The sequence below is a fragment of the Triturus cristatus genome, chromosome 4_1 (genome assembly GCF_964204655.1).
Source record: "Triturus cristatus chromosome 4_1, aTriCri1.1, whole genome shotgun sequence".
Taxonomy (NCBI): domain Eukaryota; kingdom Metazoa; phylum Chordata; class Amphibia; order Caudata; family Salamandridae; genus Triturus; species Triturus cristatus.
In genome coordinates, this window is record NC_140585.1 from 294,621,339 (window position 1) to 294,644,017 (window position 22,679).

At 44.7% G+C, this 22,679-nt stretch overlaps 7 non-coding genes across 7 annotated transcripts; all 7 read left to right on the forward strand.

The window, feature by feature from the left end:
* The first annotated feature begins 38 nt into the window (after positions 1–38).
* LOC146854551 (signal recognition particle RNA) lies at positions 39–338 on the forward strand. Its single transcript, XR_014981598.1, has one exon.
* Positions 339–3,745: 3,407 nt separating this feature from the next.
* Positions 3,746–4,045, forward strand: LOC146854552 (signal recognition particle RNA). The gene has a single exon (XR_014981610.1).
* A 3,407-nt stretch (positions 4,046–7,452) lies between these two features.
* LOC146854553 (signal recognition particle RNA) lies at positions 7,453–7,752 on the forward strand. Its single transcript, XR_014959216.1, has one exon.
* A 3,407-nt stretch (positions 7,753–11,159) lies between these two features.
* Positions 11,160–11,459, forward strand: LOC146854554 (signal recognition particle RNA). The gene has a single exon (XR_014981608.1).
* Positions 11,460–14,867: 3,408 nt separating this feature from the next.
* On the forward strand, positions 14,868–15,167 carry LOC146854555 (signal recognition particle RNA). The gene has a single exon (XR_014981745.1).
* A 3,407-nt stretch (positions 15,168–18,574) lies between these two features.
* LOC146854556 (signal recognition particle RNA) lies at positions 18,575–18,874 on the forward strand. The gene has a single exon (XR_014959115.1).
* A 3,406-nt stretch (positions 18,875–22,280) lies between these two features.
* On the forward strand, positions 22,281–22,580 carry LOC146854557 (signal recognition particle RNA). The gene has a single exon (XR_014959084.1).
* The last annotated feature ends 99 nt before the right edge of the window (positions 22,581–22,679 follow it).

The window sequence follows — 22,679 nt, forward strand, 5'->3', positions numbered from 1 at the left end:
ATGGAATGCATTTCATCATTAGGACAGCTGCAGTGTTTGCCGGGCAAGGTGGCATGTGCCTGTTGTCCTAGTTACTTGGGAGGCAGAGGCTTGTGGATTGCTTGAGCTCAGGGGTTCTGGGCTGCACTCAGCTGTGTTGATCAGGTGTCCATGCTGCATTGGGCACCAATATGGTGTTCTAGAGGGAGCTCTAGAATTTCAGGTTGTGTAACGAGAAGTGCACCGACCCAGGCTGGAAACAGAGCAGGCCAAAGCTTCCATGCCCATTGGTAGCAGGACAGCACCTGTGAGCAGTACGTGTAAAACAGCCTGAGCAAAATAGTGAGACCTAGCCTCTCTTTTTTGACTCAAATGTGAAAGTTTTGATTTTTACAAGGTGTAATAAATTATTTTCCCAAAACCAAATCTTTGTTCTCCTTTTGATATTTTTCCAGGAAATATGATGAACATTTGAACTGGGCCACGCATTTCAGCATAGCAGAAAATTCTCCAGAATTGAGACATATTGCAACAACAAGCTAGCAGGCGGAGAGGACTGAAAACTCAGTGCAACCTAGAATAAATGGCTGTGTGATTTTCAGCAAGGATGACTCAAATGCATTCTTCCTTTTAGAGCACCTGTAGGATTAAACTGATCTGTCAAGTACAAAAGCATCCTTCATAGAGCAACTTAGAAATGCGCTTGCTGGCCCTTCTGCTGCATTTCTACGTCCAGCTCTAATTCATTTTTTGATTAGCCCTCATTCTTTTCATATGTGAATGAGAAGGAGAAATTACAGGGCCCTTCACTCTTTGAGCGAAACATGAAAAGACTGAGGGCTGTGCAACTCCCAAAAGTTGGAGCCTCTGGCCTGTCGACCATCGAACCTGCTCCTGCTCCAACCCGGCATCTCTTGTGGCCAGCAACCTCACAAACCCTGGAGGACCTGGCTACCTTTTGACTCTAAACCCCTGGGACTCCCATGAGTAGAGGCTCTACTCAAGTCTACTTCTAATCCCTGGCAGCAGCCCGGAACCGCGAACCCTTCACACTCTGCACCCACCAAGCCTGGCCTGTGCCAGAGTGAACAAAGACCACAAGGACGACCCCACGGCGACTGTGACCCCGAGTCTGGCACCCAAGGACCTCCCTCGACACTCCTGAAGAAGCCTGCAGCCTCAGAACCAGGTGCCCCCCCAACCGCGATCAACAGAGGGTAAGATTTCCCAACACCAAAAGGTACCCCTGCACCCGGCGCTCCGCGGCCCCCTGTGCCCAATCCCCGGGTACCTACCTATCCTCCAACTACCCAACTTACCTCTCGAAGTGGTGGTGGCACCTGAAGAATCTTCGTCCCCGAGCTTGCAGTCTTTTTCTAAACCACAGATTTCCCATTCAAATCAATTGAGCGCCCGAATGCTCAAAAGCACCCTGCACCCAGCCGTCCGAGTGGCCCTGGCAGTGCAACCTCTACATCTATCTACTTCCCCACTTGCCCTGGATAAGTGACCAGGAGCCCAGCTCCCACAGCCACGTGGCCTGCTAGTCAGCAGCCACCAACCAAGGCCCCCCTACCTCTCATAGGATAACATTGGGCCTAACTCTCTCTGCACCCGGCCACCCTTGTGCCGCTGAGGGTGAACCAACTGTACCTACCTGACCCTGGGAGACGCCTGAGTCTATGCCCAGAACCTTAACTCTGCCAGTCGAGTACTTACCTTTAAACCGATAACTCAATCTTCTCCATAGGGTAACATTGACTGGTTTTTCCTGAAATTTCTTCCAAGTGTGGACTTTTCAAAACTTAAAATATTCACCAAAAATCAGCCGAGTAACGAAAACGAAAATACTCACCTGCTATTAGGTGAGCTCCCAGTGCTGGATCTTGGTGCCCAGCACTGACTCTGAAAAATACTTACAACTGTACTTACCAGTAACCCAATTTTCTCCCATAGGAAATCATTGACTGTTTTTCTGTGAAATTTCTTCTAAGTGTCAATTTCTGCAAACTTTAAATATTCTTTAAAAATCGTATAATTTCTGAAAACGTAATTACTTACGTGTTTTGGATAAAGGTCCCAGTACTGAGTCTAGGCACCCAGTACTGGATTACAAAAGGAACGAGAACATACTATACCTGCAACTTGAATTTTCTGCCATAGGGAATCTTAGACTGTTTTCTATGAAATATTTTCTGTCAACTTTTAAAATAGCAAAATATTGTCTAAAAATCATCACAGTAATTAAGTCGACTTTTATCACTTGATTCCAAGTACTGACCCAGGACTGAATCTAGGATCCAGTCCTGGAAATCCAAAAGTAATCCTAAAAGTAATCTGTTGCAAATAACTTGAAACTTCCATTGAGCTCAATGCATTATTGTGTTTAAAATGTTGTTGCCTATTGCAACCACTTGTAACTTTCTACAAAACTCAATTGCATATTGCAAAAGTATTTATATAAAGCATCTCATTCTGAGAAAGTATATTTTAATACCTATTGTTGGTTCTAAAATAAAACAAGCATATATTTTTTGTAGATAAACCATTGGCCTAGAGTTCAGTTATTGAGTGTGTGAGACCATTTGCTGACTGAGTGTGTGCAACAAATGCTTTACACTGTCCTCTGATACTGCCTTACTGCTCGACCAAGCTACCACTTTAGAGAGTAAGGTTATATCTAACTTTAGCCTCTGCCAAACCTCTGGGGACTGTGGACTCTGTACACCCTGTACCTATTTGGGAACAGTATATACAGAGCCACTTTCTCACACTGCAGTTCTCCAATATAGGTCTGTCAAGATCATTACTCAATCTACCTTGATTTGGCACAGGATAAAATAGGTCAAGAAGTCTCCTATGAAAAGATATGCAAATCTGTTCGAATCACTTTCCCTAGTCAGGGGATCCACTAGCTGGAAGGGGCAGGGAGGACCAAAATAGCTCATCGGTATAGAACACTGCATGAGCAGCTGATTTTGAGGTGGTAGAAGATAGAGTAATTCAACTGGACCTCAATAAACGGTTTCCTAATGTGCAATAGCCCGTGACCACCTCTGGCGCAAAAGTGTAATCTCATACCTTTGCAGAATCAGGCATGCTTTCACCTGTTCAAGCTGAACTGACATTGGTCTTCTTGGCCAGCAGGAGTTCCTCTCTTGCAGCTGTTGAGGCTAGAGAACAGAATGACGTGTATTCATTCTTTATGGTAACTCTTCTAGCCCTCCCACTCCATACTACTTTAAAACTTCCGATGTTGCAGACGAGTTCCATCATTGTGACCCATGCTATTTTTCTCAATATTGGCTGGCTCGGCATAACAAGGTATGCCTACAGGACAGCCTAAATTGTGCCGGCAAGCTTCTACAGGGAGTCACTGGCAGATAAAGAGAAACTCAGCCCTAACCTGGCTCTTCTCTCTCACTCTCACTCTCCTTTCCCTTCTGTCCCTCTACCTGTCTCTCACTCTCTAAATACTAGTATTTATGTTGTATTCACTTCCCCGTCACAATCTTTCCGACCCTACTTCCTCTCTCCCTTCAATCAGTTCAACCCTCTTTTTTACTTTAGGAAACTCCACATCTTTTTTAAAGGCCCTTCCCATATTCACACTGCTTCTTGATAAGACCTTTTTTTCCTTTCTTTGAAGGATAGTGAAATTGATTTTCTTGAAACATGGTTGGTAAACCATCAATTCATTCCACCTTACTTTATCATTATCCTTACTTATGGAATGCATTTCATCATTAGGACAGCTGCAGTGTTTGCCGGGCAAGGTGGCATGTGCCTGTTGTCCTAGTTACTTGGGAGGCAGAGGCTTGTGGATTGCTTGAGCTCAGGGGTTCTGGGCTGCACTCAGCTGTGTTGATCAGGTGTCCATGCTGCATTGGGCACCAATATGGTGTTCTAGAGGGAGCTCTAGAATTTCAGGTTGTGTAACGAGAGGTGCACCGACCCAGGCTGGAAACAGAGCAGGCCAAAGCTTCCATGCCCATTGGTAGCAGGACAGCACCTGTGAGCAGTACGTGTAAAACAGCCTGAGCAAAATAGTGAGACCTAGCCTCTCTTTTTTGACTCAAATGTGAAAGTTTTGATTTTTACAAGGTGTAATAAATTATTTTCCCAAAACCAAATCTTTGTTCTCCTTTTGATATTTTTCCAGGAAATATGATGAACATTTGAACTGGGCCACGCATTTCAGCATAGCAGAAAATTCTCCAGAATTGAGACATATTGCAACAACAAGCTAGCAGGCGGAGAGGACTGAAAACTCAGTGCAACCTAGAATAAATGGCTGTGTGATTTTCAGCAAGGATGACTCAAATGCATTCTTCCTTTTAGAGCACCTGTAGGATTAAACTGATCTGTCAAGTACAAAAGCATCCTTCATAGAGCAACTTAGAAATGCGCTTGCTGGCCCTTCTGCTGCATTTCTACGTCCAGCTCTAATTCATTTTTTGATTAGCCCTCATTCTTTTCATATGTGAATGAGAAGGAGAAATTACAGGGCCCTTCACTCTTTGAGCGAAACATGAAAAGACTGAGGGCTGTGCAACTCCCAAACGTTGGAGCCTCTGGCCTGTCGACCATCGAACCTGCTCCTGCTCCAACCCGGCATCTCTTGTGGCCAGCAACCTCACAAACCCTGGAGGACCTGGCTACCTTTTGACTCTAAACCCCTGGGACTCCCATGAGTGGAGGCTCTACTCAAGTCTACTTCTAATCCCTGGCAGCAGCCCGGAACCGCGAACCCTTCACACTCTGCACCCACCAAGCCTGGCCTGTGCCAGAGTGAACAAAGACCACAAGGACGACCCCACGGCGACTGTGACCCCGAGTCCGGCACCCAAGGACCTCCCTCGACACTCCTGAAGAAGCCTGCAGCCTCAGAACCAGGTGCCCCCCCAACCGCGATCAACAGAGGGTAAGATTTCCCAACACCAAAAGGTACCCCTGCACCCGGCGCTCCGCGGCCCCCTGTGCCCAATCCCCGGGTACCTACCTATCCTCCAACTACCCAACTTACCTCTCGAAGTGGTGGTGGCACCTGAAGAATCTTCGTCCCCGAGCTTGCAGTCTTTTTCTAAACCACAGATTTCCCATTCAAATCAATTGAGCGCCCGAATGCTCAAAAGCACCCTGCACCCAGCCGTCCGAGTGGCCCTGGCAGTGCAACCTCTACATCTATCTACTTCCCCACTTGCCCTGGATAAGTGACCAGGAGCCCAGCTCCCACAGCCACGTGGCCTGCTAGTCAGCAGCCACCAACCAAGGCCCCCCTACCTCTCATAGGATAACATTGGGCCTAACTCTCTCTGCACCCGGCCACCCTTGTGCCGCTGAGGGTGAACCAACTGTACCTGCCTGACCCTGGGAGACGCCTGAGTCTATGCCCAGAACCTTAACTCTGCCAGTCGAGTACTTACCTTTAAACCGATAACTCAATCTTCTCCATAGGGTAACATTGACTGGTTTTTCCTGAAATTTCTTCCAAGTGTGGACTTTTCAAAACTTAAAATATTCACCAAAAATCAGCCGAGTAACGAAAACGAAAATACTCACCTGCTATTAGGTGAGCTCCCAGTGCTGGATCTTGGTGCCCAGCACTGACTCTGAAAAATACTTACAACTGTACTTACCAGTAACCCAATTTTCTCCCATAGGAAATCATTGACTGTTTTTCTGTGAAATTTCTTCTAAGTGTCAATTTCTGCAAACTTTAAATATTCTTTAAAAATCGTATAATTTCTGAAAACGTAATTACTTACCTGTTTTGGATAAAGGTCCCAGTACTGAGTCTAGGCACCCAGTACTGGATTACAAAAGTAACGAGAACATACTATACCTGCAACTTGAATTTTCTGCCATAGGGAATCTTAGACTGTTTTCTATGAAATATTTTCTGTCAACTTTTAAAATAGCAAAATATTGTCTAAAAATCATCACAGTAATTAAGTCGACTTTTATCACTTGATTCCAAGTACTGACCCAGGACTGAATCTAGGATCCAGTCCTGGAAATCCAAAAGTAATCCTAAAAGTAATCTGTTGCAAATAACTTGAAACTTCCATTGAGCTCAATGCATTATTGTGTTTAAAATGTTGTTGCCTATTGCAACCACTTGTAACTTTCTACAAAAGTCAATTGCATATTGCAAAAGTATTTATATAAAGCATCTCATTCTGAGAAAGTATATTTTAATACCTATTGTTGGTTCTAAAATAAAACAAGCATATATTTTTTGTAGATAAACCATTGGCCTAGAGTTCAGTTATTGAGTGTGTGAGACCATTTGCTGACTGAGTGTGTGCAACAAATGCTTTACACTGTCCTCTGATACTGCCTTACTGCTCGACCAAGCTACCACTTTAGAGAGTAAGGTTATATCTAACTTTAGCCTCTGCCAAACCTCTGGGGACTGTGGACTCTGTACACCCTGTACCTATTTGGGAACAGTATATACAGAGCCACTTTCTCACACTGCAGTTCTCCAATATAGGTCTGTCAAGATCATTACTCAATCTACCTTGATTTGGCACAGGATAAAATAGGTCAAGAAGTCTCCTATGAAAAGATATGCAAATCTGTTCGAATCACTTTCCCTAGTCAGGGGACCCACTAGCTGGAAGGGGCAGGGAGGACCAAAATAGCTCATCGGTATAGAACACTGCATGAGCAGCTGATTTTGAGGTGGTAGAAGATAGAGTAATCCAACTGAACCTCAATAAACGGTTTCCTAATGTGCAATAGCCCCTGACCACCTCTGACGCAAAAGTGTAATCTCATACCTTTGCAGAATCAGGCATGCTTTCACCTGTTCAAGCTGAACTGACATTGGTCTTCTTGGCCAGCAGGAGTTCCTCTCTTGCAGCTGTTGAGGCTAGAGAACAGAATGACGTGTATTCATTCTTTATGGTAACTCTTCTAGCCCTCCCACTCCATACTACTTTAAAACTTCCGATGTTGCAGACGAGTTCCATCATTGTGACCCATGCTATTTTTCTCAATATTGGCTGGCTCGGCATAACAAGGGATGCCTACAGGACAGCCTAAATTGTGCCGGCAAGCTTCTACAGGGAGTCACTGGCAGATAAAGAGAAACTCAGCCCTAACCTGGCTCTTCTCTCTCACTCTCACTCTCCTTTCCCTTCTGTCCCTCTACCTGTCTCGCACTCTCTAAATACTAGTATTTATGTTGTATTCACTTCCCCGTCACAATCTTTCCGACCCTACTTCCTCTCTCCCTTCAATCAGTTCAACCCTCTTTTTTACTTTAGGAAACTCCACATCTTTTTTAAAGGCCCTTCCCATATTCACACTGCTTCTTGATAAGACATTTTTTTCCTTTCTTTGAAGGATAGTGAAATTGATTTTCTTGAAACATGGTTGGTAAACCATCAATTCATTCCACCTTACTTTATCATTATCCTTACTTATGGAATGCATTTCATCATTAGGACAGCTGCAGTGTTTGCCGGGCAAGGTGGCGTGTGCCTGTTGTCCTAGTTACCTGGGAGGCAGAGGCTTGTGGATTGCTTGAGCTCAGGTGTTCTGGGCTGCACTCAGCTGTGTTGATCAGGTGTCCATGCTGCATTGGGCATCAATATGGTGTTCTAGAGGGAGCTCTAGAATTTCAGGTTGTGTAACGAGTGGTGCACCGACCCAGGCTGGAAACAGAGCAGGCCAAAGCTTCCATGCCCATTGGTAGCAGGACAGCACCTGTGAGCAGTACGTGTAAAACAGCCTGAGCAAAATAGTGAGACCTAGCCTCTCTTTTTTGACTCAAATGTGAAAGTTTTGATTTTTACAAGGTGTAATAAATTATTTTCCCAAAACCAAATCTTTGTTTTCCTTTTGATATTTTTCCAGGAAATATGATGAACATTTGAACTGGGCCACGCATTTCAGCATAGCAGACAATTCTCCAGAATTGAGACATATTGCAACAACAAGCTAGCAGGCGGAGAGGACTGAAAACTCAGTGCAACCTAGAATAAATGGCTGTGTGATTTTCAGCAAGGATGACTCAAATGCATTCTTCCTTTTAGAGCACCTGTAGGATTAAACTGATCTGTCAAGTACAAAAGCATCCTTCATAGAGCAACTTAGAAATGCGCTTGCTGGCCCTTCTGCTGCATTTCTACGTCCAGCTCTAATTCATTTTTTGATTAGCCCTCATTCTTTTCATATGTGAATGAGAAGGAGAAATTACAGGGCCCTTCACTCTTTGAGCGAAACATGAAAAGACTGAGGGCTGTGCAACTCCCAAACGTTGGAGCCTCTGGCCTGTCGACCATCGAACCTACTCCTGCTCCAACCCGGCATCTCTTGTGGCCAGCAACCTCACAAACCCTGGAGGACCTGGCTACCTTTTGACTCTAAACCCCTGGGACTCCCATGAGTAGAGGCTCTACTCAAGTCTACTTCTAATCCCTGGCAGCAGCCCGGAACCGCGAACCCTTCACACTCTGCACCCACCAAGCCTGGCCTGTGCCAGAGTGAACAAAGACCACAAGGACGACCCCACGGCGACTGTGACCCCGAGTCCGGCACCCAAGGACCTCCCTCGACACTCCTGAAGAAGCCTGCAGCCTCAGAACCAGGTGCCCCCCCAACCGCGATCAACAGAGGGTAAGATTTCCCAACACCAAAAGGTACCCCTGCACCCGGCGCTCCGCGGCCCCCTGTGCCCAATCCCCGGGTACCTACCTATCCTCCAACTACCCAACTTACCTCTCGAAGTGGTGGTGGCACCTGAAGAATCTTCGTCCCCGAGCTTGCAGTCTTTTTCTAAACCACAGATTTCACATTCAAATCAATTGAGCGCCCGAATGCTCAAAAGCACCCTGCACCCAGCCGTCCGAGTGGCCCTGGCAGTGCAACCTCTACATCTATCTACTTCCCCACTTGCCCTGGATAAGTGACCAGGAGCCCAGCTCCCACAGCCACGTGGCCTGCTAGTCAGCAGCCACCAACCAAGGCCCCCCTACCTCTCATAGGATAACATTGGGCCTAACTCTCTCTGCACCCGGCCACCCTTGTGCCGCTGAGGGTGAACCAACTGTACCTGCCTGACCCTGGGAGACGCCTGAGTCTATGCCCAGAACCTTAACTCTGCCAGTCGAGTACTTACCTTTAAACCGATAACTCAATCTTCTCCATAGGGTAACATTGACTGGTTTTTCCTGAAATTTCTTCCAAGTGTGGACTTTTCAAAACTTTAAATATTCACCAAAAATCAGCCGAGTAACGAAAACGAAAATACTCACCTGCTATTAGGTGAGCTCCCAGTGCTGGATCTTGGTGCCCAGCACTGACTCTGAAAAATACTTACAACTGTACTTACCAGTAACCCAATTTTCTCCCATAGGAAATCATTGACTGTTTTTCTGTGAAATTTCTTCTAAGTGTCAATTTCTGCAAACTTTAAATATTCTTTAAAAATCGTATAATTTCTGAAAACGTAATTACTTACCTGTTTTGGATAAAGGTCCCAGTACTGAGTCTAGGCACCCAGTACTGGATTACAAAAGTAACGAGAACATACTATACCTGCAACTTGAATTTTCTGCCATAGGGAATCTTAGACTGTTTTCTATGAAATATTTTCTGTCAACTTTTAAAATAGCAAAATATTGTCTAAAAATCATCACAGTAATTAAGTCGACTTTTATCACTTGATTCCAAGTACTGACCCAGGACTGAATCTAGGATCCAGTCCTGGAAATCCAAAAGTAATCCTAAAAGTAATCTGTTGCAAATAACTTGAAACTTCCATTGAGCTCAATGCATTATTGTGTTTAAAATGTTGTTGCCTATTGCAACCACTTGTAACTTTCTACAAAAGTCAATTGCATATTGCAAAAGTATTTATATAAAGCATCTCATTCTGAGAAAGTATATTTTAATACCTATTGTTGGTTCTAAAATAAAACAAGCATATATTTTTTGTAGATAAACCATTGGCCTAGAGTTCGGTTATTGAGTGTGTGAGACCATTTGCTGACTGAGTGTGTGCAACAAATGCTTTACACTGTCCTCTGATACTGCCTTACTGCTCGACCAAGCTACCACTTTAGAGAGTAAGGTTATATCTAACTTTAGCCTCTGCCAAACCTCTGGGGACTGTGGACTCTGTACACCCTGTACCTATTTGGGAACAGTATATACAGAGCCACTTTCTCACACTGCAGTTCTCCAATATAGGTCTGTCAAGATCATTACTCAATCTACCTTGATTTGGCACAGGATAAAATAGGTCAAGAAGTATCCTATGAAAAGATATGCAAATCTGTTCGAATCACTTTCCCTAGTCAGGGGACCCACTAGCTGGAAGGGGCAGGGAGGACCAAAATAGCTCATCGGTATAGAACACTGCATGAGCAGCTGATTTTGAGGTGGTAGAAGATAGAGTAATCCAACTGGACCTCAATAAACGGTTTCCTAATGCGCAATAGCCCCTGACCACCTCTGACGCAAAAGTGTAATCTCATACCTTTGCAGAATCAGGCATGCTTTCACCTGTTCAAGCTGAACTGACATTGGTCTTCTTGGCCAGCAGGAGTTCCTCTCTTGCAGCTGTTGAGGCTAGAGAACAGAATGACGTGTATTCATTCTTTATGGTAACTCTTCTAGCCCTCCCACTCCATACTACTTTAAAACTTCCGATGTTGCAGACGAGTTCCATCATTGTGACCCATGCTATTTTTCTCAATATTGGCTGGCTCGGCATAACAAGGGATGCCTACAGGACAGCCTAAATTGTGCCGGCAAGCTTCTACAGGGAGTCACTGGCAGATAAAGAGAAACTCAGCCCTAACCTGGCTCTTCTCTCTCACTCTCACTCTCCTTTCCCTTCTGTCCCTCTACCTGTCTCGCACTCTCTAAATACTAGTATTTATGTTGTATTCACTTCCCCGTCACAATCTTTCCGACCCTACTTCCTCTCTCCCTTCAATCAGTTCAACCCTCTTTTTTACTTTAGGAAACTCCACATCTTTTTTAAAGGCCCTTCCCATATTCACACTGCTTCTTGATAAGACATTTTTTTCCTTTCTTTGAAGGATAGTGAAATTGATTTTCTTGAAACATGGTTGGTAAACCATCAATTCATTCCACCTTACTTTATCATTATCCTTACTTATGGAATGCATTTCATCATTAGGACAGCTGCAGTGTTTGCCGGGCAAGGTGGCGTGTGCCTGTTGTCCTAGTTACCTGGGAGGCAGAGGCTTGTGGATTGCTTGAGCTCAGGTGTTCTGGGCTGCACTCAGCTGTGTTGATCAGGTGTCCATGCTGCATTGGGCATCAATATGGTGTTCTAGAGGGAGCTCTAGAATTTCAGGATGTGTAACGAGTGGTGCACCGACCCAGGCTGGAAACAGAGCAGGCCAAAGCTTCCATGCCCATTGGTAGCAGGACAGCACCTGTGAGCAGTACGTGTAAAACAGCCTGAGCAAAATAGTGAGACCTAGCCTCTCTTTTTTGACTCAAATGTGAAAGTTTTGATTTTTACAAGGTGTAATAAATTATTTTCCCAAAACCAAATCTTTGTTTTCCTTTTGATATTTTTCCAGGAAATATGATGAACATTTGAACTGGGCCACGCATTTCAGCATAGCAGACAATTCTCCAGAATTGAGACATATTGCAACAACAAGCTAGCAGGCGGAGAGGACTGAAAACTCAGTGCAACCTAGAATAAATGGCTGTGTGATTTTCAGCAAGGATGACTCAAATGCATTCTTCCTTTTAGAGCACCTGTAGGATTAAACTGATCTGTCAAGTACAAAAGCATCCTTCATAGAGCAACTTAGAAATGCGCTTGCTGGCCCTTCTGCTGCATTTCTACGTCCAGCTCTAATTCATTTTTTGATTAGCCCTCATTCTTTTCATATGTGAATGAGAAGGAGAAATTACAGGGCCCTTCACTCTTTGAGCGAAACATGAAAAGACTGAGGGCTGTGCAACTCCCAAACGTTGGAGCCTCTGGCCTGTCGACCATCGAACCTACTCCTGCTCCAACCCGGCATCTCTTGTGGCCAGCAACCTCACAAACCCTGGAGGACCTGGCTACCTTTTGACTCTAAACCCCTGGGACTCCCATGAGTAGAGGCTCTACTCAAGTCTACTTCTAATCCCTGGCAGCAGCCCGGAACCGCGAACCCTTCACACTCTGCACCCACCAAGCCTGGCCTGTGCCAGAGTGAACAAAGACCACAAGGACGACCCCACGGCGACTGTGACCCCGAGTCCGGCACCCAAGGACCTCCCTCGACACTCCTGAAGAAGCCTGCAGCCTCAGAACCAGGTGCCCCCCCAACCGCGATCAACAGAGGGTAAGATTTCCCAACACCAAAAGGTACCCCTGCACCCGGCGCTCCGCGGCCCCCTGTGCCCAATCCCCGGGTACCTACCTATCCTCCAACTACCCAACTTACCTCTCGAAGTGGTGGTGGCACCTGAAGAATCTTCGTCCCCGAGCTTGCAGTCTTTTTCTAAACCACAGATTTCACATTCAAATCAATTGAGCGCCCGAATGCTCAAAAGCACCCTGCACCCAGCCGTCCGAGTGGCCCTGGCAGTGCAACCTCTACATCTATCTACTTCCCCACTTGCCCTGGATAAGTGACCAGGAGCCCAGCTCCCACAGCCACGTGGCCTGCTAGTCAGCAGCCACCAACCAAGGCCCCCCTACCTCTCATAGGATAACATTGGGCCTAACTCTCTCTGCACCCGGCCACCCTTGTGCCGCTGAGGGTGAACCAACTGTACCTACCTGACCCTGGGAGACGCCTGAGTCTATGCCCAGAACCTTAACTCTGCCAGTCGAGTACTTACCTTTAAACCGATAACTCAATCTTCTCCATAGGGTAACATTGACTGGTTTTTCCTGAAATTTCTTCCAAGTGTGGACTTTTCAAAACTTAAAATATTCACCAAAAATCAGCCGAGTAACGAAAACGAAAATACTCACCTGCTATTAGGTGAGCTCCCAGTGCTGGATCTTGGTGCCCAGCACTGACTCTGAAAAATACTTACAACTGTACTTACCAGTAACCCAATTTTCTCCCATAGGAAATCATTGACTGTTTTTCTGTGAAATTTCTTCTAAGTGTCAATTTCTGCAAACTTTAAATATTCTTTAAAAATCGTATAATTTCTGAAAACGTAATTACTTACGTGTTTTGGATAAAGGTCCCAGTACTGAGTCTAGGCACCCAGTACTGGATTACAAAAGTAACGAGAACATACTATACCTGCAACTTGAATTTTCTGCCATAGGGAATCTTAGACTGTTTTCTATGAAATATTTTCTGTCAACTTTTAAAATAGCAAAATATTGTCTAAAAATCATCACAGTAATTAAGTCGACTTTTATCACTTGATTCCAAGTACTGACCCAGGACTGAATCTAGGATCCAGTCCTGGAAATCCAAAAGTAATCCTAAAAGTAATCTGTTGCAAATAACTTGAAACTTCCATTGAGCTCAATGCATTATTGTGTTTAAAATGTTGTTGCCTATTGCAACCACTTGTAACTTTCTACAAAACTCAATTGCATATTGCAAAAGTATTTATATAAAGCATCTCATTCTGAGAAAGTATATTTTAATACCTATTGTTGGTTCTAAAATAAAACAAGCATATATTTTTTTGTAGATAAACCATTGGCCTAGAGTTCAGTTATTGAGTGTGTGAGACCATTTGCTGACTGAGTGTGTGCAACAAATGCTTTACACTGTCCTCTGATACTGCCTTACTGCTCGACCAAGCTACCACTTTAGAGAGTAAGGTTATATCTAACTTTAGCCTCTGCCAAACCTCTGGGGACTGTGGACTCTGTACACCCTGTACCTATTTGGGAACAGTATATACAGAGCCACTTTCTCACACTGCAGTTCTCCAATATAGGTCTGTCAAGATCATTACTCAATCTACCTTGATTTGGCACAGGATAAAATAGGTCAAGAAGTCTCCTATGAAAAGATATGCAAATCTGTTCGAATCACTTTCCCTAGTCAGGGGACCCACTAGCTGGAAGGGGCAGGGAGGACCAAAATAGCTCATCGGTATAGAACACTGCATGAGCAGCTGATTTTGAGGTGGTAGAAGATAGAGTAATCCAACTGGACCTCAATAAACGGTTTCCTAATGTGCAATAGCCCGTGAACACCTCTGACGCAAAAGTGTAATCTCATACCTTTGCAGAATCAGGCATGCTTTCACCTGTTCAAGCTGAACTGACTTTGGTCTTCTTGGCCAGCAGGAGTTCCTCTCTTGCAGCTGTTGAGGCTAGAGAACAGAATGACGTGTATTCATTCTTTATGGTAACTCTTCTAGCCCTCCCACTCCATACTACTTTAAAACTTCCGATGTTGCAGACGAGTTCCATCATTGTGACCCATGCTATTTTTCTCAATATTGGCTGGCTCGGCATAACAAGGGATGCCTACAGGACAGCCTAAATTGTGCCGGCAAGCTTCTACAGGGAGTCACTGGCAGATAAAGAGAAACTCAGCCCTAACCTGGCTCTTCTCTCTCACTCTCACTCTCCTTTCCCTTCTGTCCCTCTACCTGTCTCTCACTCTCTAAATACTAGTATTTATGTTGTATTCACTTCCCCGTCACAATCTTTCCGACCCTACTTCCTCTCTCCCTTCAATCAGTTCAACCCTCTTTTTTACTTTAGGAAACTCCACATATTTTTTAAAGGCCCTTCCCATATTCACACTGCTTCTTGATAAGACCTTTTTTTCCTTTCTTTGAAGGATAGTGAAATTGATTTTCTTGAAACATGGTTGGTAAACCATCAATTCATTCCACCTTACTTTATCATTATCCTTACTTATGGAATGCATTTCATCATTAGGACAGCTGCAGTGTTTGCCGGGCAAGGTGGCATGTGCCTGTTGTCCTAGTTACTTGGGAGGCAGAGGCTTGTGGATTGCTTGAGCTCAGGGGTTCTGGGCTGCACTCAGCTGTGTTGATCAGGTGTCCATGCTGCATTGGGCACCAATATGGTGTTCTAGAGGGAGCTCTAGAATTTCAGGTTGTGTAACGAGAGGTGCACTGACCCAGGCTGGAAACAAAGCAGGCCAAAGCTTCCATGCCCATTGGTAGCAGGACAGCACCTGTGAGCAGTACGTGTAAAACAGCCTGAGCAAAATAGTGAGACCTAACCTCTCTTTTTTGACTCAAATGTGAAAGTTTTGATTTTTACAAGGTGTAATAAATTATTTTCCCAAAACCAAATCTTTGTTCTCCTTTTGATATTTTTCCAGGAAATATGATGAACATTTGAACTGGGCCACGCATTTCAGCATAGCAGAAAATTCTCCAGAATTGAGACATATTGCAACAACAAGCTAGCAGGCGGAGAGGACTGAAAACTCAGTGCAACCTAGAATAAATGGCTGTGTGATTTTCAGCAAGGATGACTCAAATGCATTCTTCCTTTTAGAGCACCTGTAGGATTAAACTGATCTGTCAAGTACAAAAGCATCCTTCATAGAGCAACTTAGAAATGCGCTTGCTGGCCCTTCTGCTGCATTTCTACGTCCAGCTCTAATTCATTTTTTGATTAGCCCTCATTCTTTTCATATGTGAATGAGAAGGAGAAATTACAGGGCCCTTCACTCTTTGAGCGAAACATGAAAAGACTGAGGGCTGTGCAACTCCCAAACGTTGGAGCCTCTGGCCTGTCGACCATCGAACCTGCTCCTGCTCCAACCCGGCATCTCTTGTGGCCAGCAACCTCACAAACCCTGGAGGACCTGGCTACCTTTTGACTCTAAACCCCTGGGACTCCCATGAGTGGAGGCTCTACTCAAGTCTACTTCTAATCCCTGGCAGCAGCCCGGAACCGCGAACCCTTCACACTCTGCACCCACCAAGCCTGGCCTGTGCCAGAGTGAACAAAGACCACAAGGACGACCCCACGGCGACTGTGACCCCGAGTCCGGCACCCAAGGACCTCCCTCGACACTCCTGAAGAAGCCTGCAGCCTCAGAACCAGGTGCCCCCCCAACCGCGATCAACAGAGGGTAAGATTTCCCAACACCAAAAGGTACCCCTGCACCCGGCGCTCCGCGGCCCCCTGTGCCCAATCCCCGGGTACCTACCTATCCTCCAACTACCCAACTTACCTCTCGAAGTGGTGGTGGCACCTGAAGAATCTTCGTCCCCGAGCTTGCAGTCTTTTTCTAAACCACAGATTTCCCATTCAAATCAATTGAGCGCCCGAATGCTCAAAAGCACCCTGCACCCAGCCGTCCGAGTGGCCCTGGCAGTGCAACCTCTACATCTATCTACTTCCCCACTTGCCCTGGATAAGTGACCAGGAGCCCAGCTCCCACAGCCACGTGGCCTGCTAGTCAGCAGCCACCAACCAAGGCCCCCCTACCTCTCATAGGATAACATTGGGCCTAACTCTCTCTGCACCCGGCCACCCTTGTGCCGCTGAGGGTGAACCAACTGTACCTGCCTGACCCTGGGAGACGCCTGAGTCTATGCCCAGTACCTTAACTCTGCCAGTCGAGTACTTACCTTTAAACCGATAACTCAATCTTCTCCATAGGGTAACATTGACTGGTTTTTCCTGAAATTTCTTCCAAGTGTGGACTTTTCAAAACTTAAAATATTCACCAAAAATCAGCCGAGTAACGAAAACGAAAATACTCACCTGCTATTAGGTGAGCTCCCAGTGCTGGATCTTGGTGCCCAGCACTGACTCTGAAAAATACTTACAACTGTACTTACCAGTAACCCAATTTTCTCCCATAGGAAATCATTGACTGTTTTTCTGTGAAATTTCTTCTAAGTGTCAATTTCTGCAAACTTTAAATATTCTTTAAAAATCGTATAATTTCTGAAAACGTAATTACTTACCTGTTTTGGATAAAGGTCCCAGTACTGAGTCTAGGCACCCAGTACTGGATTACAAAAGTAACGAGAACATACTATACCTGCAACTTGAATTTTCTGCCATAGGGAATCTTAGACTGTTTTCTATGAAATATTTTCTGTCAACTTTTAAAATAGCAAAATATTGTGTAAAAATCATCACAGTAATTAAGTCGACTTTTATCACTTGATTCCAAGTACTGACCCAGGACTGAATCTAGGATCCAGTCCTGGAAATCCAAAAGTAATCCTAAAAGTAATCTGTTGCAAATAACTTGAAACTTCCATTGAGCTCAATGCATTATTGTGTTTAAAATGTTGTTGCCTATTGCAACCACTTGTAACTTTCTACAAAAGTCAATTGCATATTGCAAAAGTATTTATATAAAGCATCTCATTCTGAGAAAGTATATTTTAATACCTATTGTTGGTTCTAAAATAAAACAAGCATATATTTTTTGTAGATAAACCATTGGCCTAGAGTTCAGTTATTGAGTGTGTGAGACCATTTGCTGACTGAGTGTGTGCAACAAATGCTTTACACTGTCCTCTGATACTGCCTTACTGCTCGACCAAGCTACCACTTTAGAGAGTAAGGTTATATCTAACTTTAGCCTCTGCCAAACCTCTGGGGACTGTGGACTCTGTACACCCTGTACCTATTTGGGAACAGTATATACAGAGCCACTTTCTCACACTGCAGTTCTCCAATATAGGTCTGTCAAGATCATTACTCAATCTACCTTGATTTGGCACAGGATAAAATAGGTCAAGAAGTCTCCTATGAAAAGATATGCAAATCTGTTCGAATCACTTTCCCTAGTCAGGGGACCCACTAGCTGGAAGGGGCAGGGAGGACCAAAATAGCTCATCGGTATAGAACACTGCATGAGCAGCTGATATTGAGGTGGTAGAAGATAGAGTAATCCAACTGAACCTCAATAAACGGTTTCCTAATGTGCAATAGCCCCTGACCACCTCTGACGCAAAAGTGTAATCTCATACCTTTGCAGAATCAGGCATGCTTTCACCTGTTCAAGCTGAACTGACATTGGTCTTCTTGGCCAGCAGGAGTTCCTCTCTTGCAGCTGTTGAGGCTAGAGAACAGAATGACGTGTATTCATTCTTTATGGTAACTCTTCTAGCCCTCCCACTCCATACTACTTTAAAACTTCCGATGTTGCAGACGAGTTCCATCATTGTGACCCATGCTATTTTTCTCAATATTGGCTGGCTCGGCATAACAAGGGATGCCTACAGGACAGCCTAAATTGTGCCGGCAAGCTTCTACAGGGAGTCACTGGCAGATAAAGAGAAACTCAGCCCTAACCTGGCTCTTCTCTCTCACTCTCACTCTCCTTTCCCTTCTGTCCCTCTACCTGTCTCGCACTCTCTAAATACTAGTATTTATGTTGTATTCACTTCCCCGTCACAATCTTTCCGACCCTACTTCCTCTCTCCCTTCAATCAGTTCAACCCTCTTTTTTACTTTAGGAAACTCCACATCTTTTTTAAAGGCCCTTCCCATATTCACACTGCTTCTTGATAAGACATTTTTTTCCTTTCTTTGAAGGATAGTGAAATTGATTTTCTTGAAACATGGTTGGTAAACCATCAATTCATTCCACCTTACTTTATCATTATCCTTACTTATGGAATGCATTTCATCATTAGGACAGCTGCAGTGTTTGCCGGGCAAGGTGGCGTGTGCCTGTTGTCCTAGTTACTTGGGAGGCAGAGGCTTGTGGATTGCTTGAGCTCAGGTGTTCTGGGCTGCACTCAGCTGTGTTGATCAGGTGTCCATGCTGCATTGGGCATCAATATGGTGTTCTAGAGGGAGCTCTAGAATTTCAGGTTGTGTAACGAGAGGTGCACCGACCCAGGCTGGAAACAGAGCAGGCCAAAGCTTCCATGCCCATTGGTAGCAGGACAGCACCTGTGAGCAGTACGTGTAAAACAGCCTGAGCAAAATAGTGAGACCTAGCCTCTCTTTTTTGACTCAAATGTGAAAGTTTTGATTTTTACAAGGTGTAATAAATTATTTTCCCAAAACCAAATCTTTGTTTTCCTTTTGATATTTTTCCAGGAAATATGATGAACATTTGAACTGGGCCACGCATTTCAGCATAGCAGACAATTCTCCAGAATTGAGACATATTGCAACAACAAGCTAGCAGGCGGAGAGGACTGAAAACTCAGTGCAACCTAGAATAAATGGCTGTGTGATTTTCAGCAAGGATGACTCAAATGCATTCTTCCTTTTAGAGCACCTGTAGGATTAAACTGATCTGTCAAGTACAAAAGCATCCTTCATAGAGCAACTTAGAAATGCGCTTGCTGGCCCTTCTGCTGCATTTCTACGTCCAGCTCTAATTCATTTTTTGATTAGCCCTCATTCTTTTCATATGTGAATGAGAAGGAGAAATTACAGGGCCCTTCACTCTTTGAGCGAAACATGAAAAGACTGAGGGCTGTGCAACTCCCAAACGTTGGAGCCTCTGGCCTGTCGACCATCGAACCTACTCCTGCTCCAACCCGGCATCTCTTGTGGCCAGCAACCTCACAAACCCTGGAGGACCTGGCTACCTTTTGACTCTAAACCCCTGGGACTCCCATGAGTAGAGGCTCTACTCAAGTCTACTTCTAATCCCTGGCAGTAGCCCGGAACCGCGAACCCTTCACACTCTGCACCCACCAAGCCTGGCCTGTGCCAGAGTGAACAAAGACCACAAGGACGACCCCACGGCGACTGTGACCCCGAGTCCGGCACCCAAGGACCTCCCTCGACACTCCTGAAGAAGCCTGCAGCCTCAGAACCAGGTGCCCCCCCAACCGCGATCAACAGAGGGTAAGATTTTCCAACACCAAAAGGTACCCCTGCACCCGGCGCTCCGCGGCCCCCTGTGCCCAATCCCGGGGTACCTACCTATCCTCCAACTACCCAACTTACCTCTCGAAGTGGTGGTGGCACCTGAAGAATCTTCGTCCCCGAGCTTGCAGTCTTTTTCTAAACCACAGATTTCCCATTCAAATCAATTGAGCGCCCGAATGCTCAAAAGCACCCTGCACCCAGCCGTCCGAGTGGCCCTGGCAGTGCAACCTCTACATCTATCTACTTCCCCACTTGCCCTGGATAAGTGACCAGGAGCCCATCTCCCACAGCCACGTGGCCTGCTAGTCAGCAGCCACCAACCAAGGCCCCCCTACCTCTCATAGGATAACATTGGGCCTAACTCTCTCTGCACCCGGCCGCCCTTGTGCCGCTGAGGGTGAACCAACTGTACCTACCTGACCCTGGGAGACGCCTGAGTCTATGCCCAGAACCTTAACTCTGCCAGTCGAGTACTTACCTTTAAACCGATAACTCAATCTTCTCCATAGGGTAACATTGACTGGTTTTTCCTGAAATTTCTTCCAAGTGTGGACTTTTCAAAACTTAAAATATTCACCAAAAATCAGCCGAGTAACGAAAACGAAAATACTCACCTGCTATTAGGTGAGCTCCCAGTGCTGGATCTTGGTGCCCAGCACTGACTCGGAAAAATACTTACAACTGTACTTACCAGTAACCCAATTTTCTCCCGTAGGAAATCATTGACTGTTTTTCTGTGAAATTTCTTCTAAGTGTCAATTTCTGCAAACTTTAAATATTCTTTAAAAATCGTATAATTTCTGAAAACGTAATTACTTACCTGTTTTGGATAAAGGTCCCAGTACTGAGTCTAGGCACCCAGTACTGGATTACAAAAGTAACGAGAACATACTATACCTGCAACTTGAATTTTCTGCATAGGGAATCTTAGACTGTTTTCTATGAAAAATTTTCTGTCAACTTTTAAAATAGCAAAATATTGTCTAAAAATCATCACAGTAATTAAGTCGACTTTTATCACTTGATTCCAAGTACTGACCCAGGACTGAATCTAGGATCCAGTCCTGGAAATCCAAAAGTAATCCTAAAAGTAATCTGTTGCAAATAACTTGAAACTTCCATTGAGCTCAATGCATTATTGTGTTTAAAATTTTGTTGCCTATTGCAACCACTTGTAACTTTCTACAAAAGTCAATTGCATATTGCAAAAGTATTTATATAAAGCATCTCATTCTGAGAAAGTATATTTTAATACCTATTGTTGGTTCTAAAATAAAACAAGCATATATTTTTTGTAGATAAACCATTGGCCTAGAGTTCAGTTATTGAGTGTGTGAGACCATTTGCTGACTGAGTGTGTGCAACAAATGCTTTACACTGTCCTCTGATACTGCCTTACTGCTCGACCAAGCTACAACTTTAGAGAGTAAGGTTATATCTAACTTTAGCCTCTGCCAAACCTCTGGGGACTGTGGACTCTGTACACCCTGTACCTATTTGGGAACAGTATATACAGAGCCACTTTCTCACACTGCAGTTCTCCAATATAGGTCTGTCAAGATCATTACTCAATCTACCTTGATTTGGCACAGTATAAAATAAGTCAAGAAGTCTCCTATGAAAAGATATGCAAATCTGTTCGAATCACTTTCCCTAGTCAGGGGACCCACTAGCTGGAAGGGGCAGGGAGGACCAAAATAGCTCATCGGTATAGAACACTGCATGAGCAGCTGATTTTGAGGTGGTAGAAGATAGAGTAATCCAACTGGACCTCAATAAACGGTTCCCTAATGTGCAATAGCCCCTGACCACCTCTGACGCAAAAGTGTAATCTCATACCTTTGCAGAATCAGGCATGCTTTCACCTGTTCAAGCTGAACTGACATTGGTCTTCTTGGCCAGCAGGAGTTCCTCTCTTGCAGCTGTTGAGGCTAGAGAACAGAATGACGTGTATTCATTCTTTATGGTAACTCTTCTAGCCCTCCCACTCCATACCACTTTAAAACTTCCGAAGTTGCAGACGAGTTCCATCATTGTGACCCATGCTATTTTTCTCAATATTGGCTGGCTCGGCATAACAAGGGATGCCTACAGGACAGCCTAAATTGTGCCAGCAAGCTTCTACAGGGAGTCACTGGCAGATAAAGAGAAACTCAGCCCTAACCTGGCTCTTCTATCTCACTCTCACTCTCCTTTCCCTTCTGTCCCTCTACCTGTCTCTCACTCTCTAAATACTAGTATTTATGTTGTATTCACTTCCCCGTCACAATCTTTCCGACCCTACTTCCTCTCTCCCTTCAATCAGTTCAACCCTCTTTTTTACTTTAGGAAACTCCACATCTTTTTTAAAGGCCCTTCCCATATTCACACTGCTTCTTGATAAGACATTTTTTTCCTTTCTTTGAAGGATAGTGAAATTGATTTTCTTGAAACATGGTTGGTAAACCATCAATTCATTCCACCTTACTTTATCATTATCCTTACTTATGGAATGCATTTCATCATTAGGACAGCTGCAGTGTTTGCCGGGCAAGGTGGCGTGTGCCTGTTGTCCTAGTTACTTGGGAGGCAGAGGCTTGTGGATTGCTTGAGCTCAGGGGTTCTGGGCTGCACTCAGCTGTGTTGATCAGGTGTCCATGCTGCATTGGGCATCAATATGGTGTTCTAGAGGGAGCTCTAGAATTTCAGGTTGTGTAACGAGAGGTGCACCGACCCAGGCTGGAAACAGAGCAGGCCAAAGCTTCCATGCCCATTGGTAGCAGGACAGCACCTGTGAGCAGTACGTGTAAAACAGCCTGAGCAAAATAGTGAGACCTAGCCTCTCTTTTTTGACTCAAATGTGAAAGTTTTGATTTTTACAAGGTGTAATAAATTATTTTCCCAAAACCAAATCTTTGTTTTCCTTTTGATATTTTTCCAGGAA